Below are 6,815 nucleotides of genomic sequence, written 5' to 3'. Positions count from 1 at the left end.
TCCAACGCTGGTGATTTAGTATAAATATTTTGTTTGATCCTACAGAGCTGGCTGTCATTAAGTGGTTGCAAATACCAGTACGCCTAATCGATTTTTAGGTGTGTGTAGGCTATATTAAGATTAAGCCCCCAGTTGACAGTAACAATGAGCTGAATTTACGGTCATTAAGTCCACACTCTTCTTTGCTTGAGTTGTTTCTATTTATTAAAAGGGACTCTATTGTGCCTTTTTTGTGTTAATTTTTCTTGATTTCACATAACCATGAGGATTGAAATCTTTTTTGTTTCGCATTAATGTACTGTTGAACCACAAGGTGGCGACATAGTGTTACAATATGGGCTACACCTACTCACCACCAACAAAAGTATTTATTTACAGCATTGCATAGAGGTGCTCCCTGTGAGAACAGCTCTCAGTAAATGAGTTGGTCATTCATTACTTTGTAGGGACATTTGTAAAAGACACGAGTCTGTGGTTCAGTCAAACCTGTGATTGTTCTGATTTGTGGACGTTTCCTAAAACACTGTGTTATGTTGGGGTCTGCTGCTGCACTTTCTATTGTTTATGTCAATTTGTAGTTTAAATTATAGTTCACAAATGTGAATTTTATTGATTTATTTATGTATTATTATGTAAATTTTTATTATGTTGTATTTTATAACTTTTCAGTACTCCTTCTGTCATGGTGCTTTAAAGTGCTTTAGTCTAACAATGTTATGCCTTTTCAAGTGTTCTCTGACAAGTAGAGACACCGGTCAATGCCAAGTAAAATTGCTCAAGTAACTTTTATTAGCATGGATTGGTTTATTCTATTTATTCTAATCACATTCACATACATCTACAGCACTCACCCATCAGGGAGGCGTCAGATACACACAGCAAGGACAAGGATTCCTGCAACAGACGGTCTGGCCCCCACAGATCCCTCATCTCAACACCATGGAGTCAGTCTGGAATTAAATGAAGAGGCCGAAGACATTGAGACAGATGAAATCCACAGAGGAACTGTGGCAAGTTCTCCAAGATGCTTGGAACAACCTATCTGTCAAGTACCTTGTGTACCGAGGAGAACTGGTGCTGTTTTAAAGTGGTGTTGTTGATTGATTGATAAAAAACTATTCATGGAATTATTTTTGAAAGCATCACATTAATTTGTATTACATTCACATTACCTTTAGTGGCTAAAACTTTAGTACAGTACTGTATGACTCAATATTTATAACTTCAGTCACTCTTGAGTCTCACAGGCAGAGCAGTCCCAAAGGAGCTTAGCAAGAGAAACAACTAATAAGAAATTTATTTACAGGTGCTCTTCATCCTGCACTATATACACATTGGTATACTATTGTCCTGCTTCAACCCTCTCTTCATCCTCTTCTGCTTTCTCACCATCTCTTTGTTTTGGTTTGGGATCAGTGTGGTAGATTTATTTTATTTTGCTCTCATGTCTGTTGTTCCTGTCATATACAGGAGCAGAAAAACAAACCCTCAGCCTATGGGCTTGGACAGCCTGGCCTCCCTTGCTGCGTCTCCAAACATTCATTGCTATGGGCGACGTGTCTGCTGGGATAAAGCATGCTGTGAGCTGTCACCATAGTGATGGCATGAGACGGAGGCCCAGGGGAGCACATGGTACAGACTCAACTGAAAGAAGAAGAGGGAACTGGCAGATGAGGGTGCATTTTTTATTCTACTGAACATTGTGTCACCACTCCAGTTTTCCTTGAACCGAATATAAAAAACTGCCAGCACCATGTTTCTGACACCAATTTACTTTTTTCAACAATATTCTTTTCCCCCCTTTATATATAAGTTATTTCAAGTGATACTGTGTTGGCAACAAGTTGGAAAATTACATCACAATAGCAGATTTAGTCACACAATTAAAAATATCATGGTTAAATGCATCCAGTATATCCATCTATTTAAAACTACAATATATCCATTTATAACAAAAGGGAGGAAGGAGGACAACTGGAAAAATAATAACATTCGATTCAATAAATAATAAATTGTCAGTGGCAGTTTCAAATTTGAGGTCGTTCTTCCATTGAAGATTTTACTGACTTTGCATCCCTGCCCCCCAGAACTTAGTACTGTGTAATGAAGCTGAGTGTTTAGACAGTGAAATATTTCTTCATGCTGCACAAAGCAAAGCAAATAAAGTCTTTGTACAATTGTGTTTACTTCATCTATTGTCCCTGTCCAGATGTTAAAAATGAATCATTAGTGCATCAATGTGCATATATACACAACATGGTATAGTACACACTCACCACTAAATAATGCAATAATATAACACATACTGTACTGTTTCACCAACGATCCAAACTGAGTAATCACAAATGAAGAAAAAAAATGCAACACAATGATAGGGGGATGATATGAGGGATCGTTAAATGTTCAGAGGTACAACTCCCGGTGTATCCTTATTTAGTGATAACACTGCAGCGCACCTCACACACCCTTTAACAATCTATAATGACGATTACACTTTAAAAACAATGATCTAGACTATAAAACCTTAAAATTTCAGCTGAAGAAACTGTGTTCACTAAACTGTCACATAAACCAAAATGTAATTTGCCTACAGTGAAAGATTGGCTGCTGTCTAGAATAATAATCATATTTCAGGGTGGTCTGTTGTCATTCCAGCCTTGTTATTCTGTAATGTGTTATTTGTAGACACTACCCTGTAATGTGCTCAGTCATGATGTGTTGCCTCCACTAACAGAAACATTGAAAATTCTTCAGACTAAAGTGAAAACCAGAAGCTGAGAAATGAAGAAGGAAATATAATACCAATACTCATTAAAATTTTTCTATTAACAAAATGAGGAAATGTTGTTACTTAGTGTAGGTGGCAAGTCGCACAAATGTTGACACTGAACATCAGTAAAATGTTCACTGACATTTTGATTGTTCCACTTAAATGAATTAAACTTCCTCAACTTCTGCTTCACCGGTGCACTGTGACAGTTTCAGTGTCCGAGTCACCCTTTATAAGCCTTTGTGCACCATACATCATTTTGATTCAGATAAGGGGCTTCAGAAGGGCCCTGATGATAATTCATGGAGAGAAATGTTTAGACACGTATAATAAAAGCCAGACTCCGTTATACTTTATGATGCACATGTGCAGAATATTGATATCCTGCTCTTCACAAATAATGTCTCTCACAACATGAAGTTGATCCTTACTGGTTCAACAAGCAAACTTTTCCACCTTTATAAGACAAACTTTTATTTTTACTTTTATATTGTACCTTTTCTGTAGTCATATTCACATATTCTCTGCACTGTGTCTTTTACTATGTACATAAAAGAAAAAAAGTCAGGCACTTTCCTGGAAATCTCTTTCTCAGACATGATTTGTTGTGGCTAAACAGACGAGTCAGACAGTATTTATTTATCCGCTTATGACATAAATAGTGATACCAAATATTTCCCTCTAATTAGTTGCTATTTTAGTCTTTCACAACAGTTCAAATTTATCTGTATTTATAGATATAAATGATTTGACGACTCATTAAGTCAGAGTTCCCTGATAAGAGCTGCAGAGTTATCAGAGTCACTGCTGAGAGGAGAGGAATGTTAACAGAAGAAAACAGAAGAACCACTTCCTGACAGAAATCAGTTCAAACTGCAGATATACTACAGCCCCAGCTGTCAACATCTACCATCACATCGCTGACGTCTCGTTTATCTAGACCACTCACAACAGACTGCTGTTATCTGTGGAGGCTCAGGTCATGTTCATGTTTTTGGCTCTGAGAAGCCACAGCATGAGCCAACACCAGGGTGGCCTGTATCTGCATGTTAGAATGGAAGATTCAGAGTTTATTTATAATATAGGCACATACACAAAATAAATATAGGCATGGAGATATAGAAAGTATTTCTATCCCAAAAGCTACATAAAATGTTAGAGATAAAATAATGAATCCTGCTGTGTATTTGTAGATTTGGGATGGAAAATCTGACTCTTCAGACAATATTTTAGTCTTAAATTCTTGAAATTCTCTAAAAAAAAAACCCACAAAAACAAAATGTGTGTTTTACTCTCTCTCTGCTCAGTTATCTCATATTTTGCACCTGGTGTGGTAGTACTGCTGTCTAATCACGCCTCTTCTGATATAATAATGTCTAAAACATATTTATTGACGCATGCTGAGGTGTTTGCAACAGATAGTTTATCTGCTTTACACAACTTTACAGTCCATCATTCAATGAGGTTAAAAAAAACAGTGATAACCTGGGATCATACTTTCTAGTGTCTCTATCAGGAGCCCATTGGACTTTGCTGTTTGGTCATCATCTCATTTGTGAGAAATCTGCTACCTGTCAAATTCACGTGTTCCAGCTGGAAAGAGAAGCTGACATTCAGATGTGCTATTTTAACCCCTGTACTGTCTTGTCATAAATGTTTGACCTTTTCTTTTCTTTTTTTTTTTTTAACTCTAGTTCTCACTTTGTCTACTTCACAATATTTAAAGTCAGCTGTACACAGGTGAGCAACCCTGTGTCCCACAAATTACAACTTTATTTTTGACAATGTTTGCTCTCTCGACAGTCGTAAAATGAGGTCAACCTCAACAAAATTCTTGGTATAAATAAAGGTTTGAATGAATGAATTAACATTTATATGCAACTGGGTAATTAAAAATGCAACTGGAATAAGCTTTCTATTAAGGTAATGATGATGTGTTGTTAATTTACAGATTTGGCAAGTTGTTCATATGTTGGTACTGAACTATCATTAAAATGTTCATGTTTTCTGCCAAGGAATCCCATCTTGCAGCACAATATCTGCTTGTGGTGGAGATGTGTCAACGTGTAACCAAAAAAACAATCATTCAACGTTCTTTCTGTAACTTTCTGAAACTAAGGATCCAACATTCACACCCACCTCATGCTGTGATTGGCCAGCTGTGCAGAGTTGAGAAAGGAGCCAGGGTTTGAAAAACGTACCGCATCTCAAAATGTGCCTTCCTTTTAGATTCAAGAATTTAGCTGCAAGAAACAGATTGATGCTGCCATACAAATACAACTGCACCTATTTTTTTGTTCTGTTTAATCTGTTGAAAATGTCCATTAAGTAAAGTTTTACGCCGTGATTACGTAACAAGATGACGTAATTAAAAGAGTGCCAGTCAAACCTCAAATGAACCAAATATGATGTGGAAAACATGATGGAAATATGGCTTTAATGTTTGTTTCATGTATCTCTTAGTGGAGCAGAAGACTCAGTGGACAAACAGCATAAGTTACAGGCTTTATGTACATCATGATTTATTTGCTAAATCTTTTTTCATCCCACTTTGTCACAATTTGCTGGTCTTAGGCTTCTGAAGCTGGACCACAGATGGAAACACATGCGTCTCTGTCTCCTCTGTAATTCATCTCTCCCTGTGTGACTGTGTCAGCGTCTTTATAGAAATTCTTTCTCAGTGATTCTGACAACCGACAGCAACACTTGAGATTCACACTTGCCAGTTTTTCGTCATGAAAAGGTGACAATTTCCTGAAATGTGGTGTCTTTTCCTCTCTTACACAGACATTCACATCCTAACAGAGGAAACTATAATACCTCCGCAACTGAACAGCAGTTAGATGATTTATTCACAATTAGTGTCTTGAGATACCAAAAATATTATTGTCACACGTTGAATTGGTCAAATTCCACTAACTGAGCCACCTTGATCATGGTCCTTTGAGATTACAGAGGTATGGAAAGGCGTGTGTGTGTGTGTGTGTTTGAGTGAGTGATTATGACTGATTGGTAAAACCTGGTGACAGAGAACTGCTCAGTGAGCACTGAGTGTAGCAGGTGCGTTTCAAGGCTGATAAAGTACCTTTGGTGCTATTTCCAACAGATAAGGCTGTAAAATGTAGTGACCTAGTGGTTCAAAACAAGTGTTGACTGGACTGTTAACCATCAGATTCTTCTCCATTAAAAAACTTTTTAAATCATACCTTCACATTGACTGTTTCTGTGGCTTTTTTCTTGCTTCCTGGAGAGAATTGGAGAGAGATGGCAGGGTACGCATTTCTATTTTCTCTGTCTGAAACTCTCTATCAATAAACTACATAATTTTTGTAATCACAGGTTGTGGATCGGGAAGGTGTTTCGCTGCCTGTGACATTACACTAGAAGGACAGAACAGTGGAAATTTTTTTTCATTGTAGATCAATGTGCAAACTCTCTGACAGGCGACTGTTTGCCGCCCATCTCCCCATATGTTCATGGTCGTTCTCCCTCTCTATGTTTATCACTGACACCTGACACTGATCTAAAGTGATGTGTGTGATATGTTTTAATTCTGTGTTTATTTCTTAGTTTAATCTGACAACTTTTTTAAATTGACTAATCTTATCAGCTCAACTAGTTAGCCTGAAGTTTCTATTTCATGGAAGCTGTGGCAATTTAGCTGTCAATGTGTGACTGTTAGAAATAAAGTTGGCAGTGGTCATAAAACTGTTTGTAGGATGACCAGACCGATAATATACAAAGCTTACCTGCTATCTAACACAACGTTTTGGGGCGGCTTGGTGGTTGCATCAAGGGGGCACAGGTAAGCTATCATTAGCTAGCTACACAGCAATGCAAAGTATTTTTTTTTTTTACTTCGTTTGCGTTTGAAAACTCACTGCAGCACAGGGACGAGACTAGGCCGTCCCTTTCCGAAGACTCGCGGGAATTGGTGGATCCTTCGTGGGCCAACCTATCCCAAGATGCATTGCGCGCCGGTAATGGAAATAATATGGCAGTAAATAACGCAGACAGAGAGCCTGAGGATTACACTTTTAAATGA

Source organism: Seriola aureovittata, chromosome 15 (assembly GCF_021018895.1).
Source record: "Seriola aureovittata isolate HTS-2021-v1 ecotype China chromosome 15, ASM2101889v1, whole genome shotgun sequence".
NCBI classification, from domain to species: Eukaryota; Metazoa; Chordata; class Actinopteri; order Carangiformes; family Carangidae; genus Seriola; species Seriola aureovittata.
Note: the sequence above shows the minus strand (reverse complement) of the source record.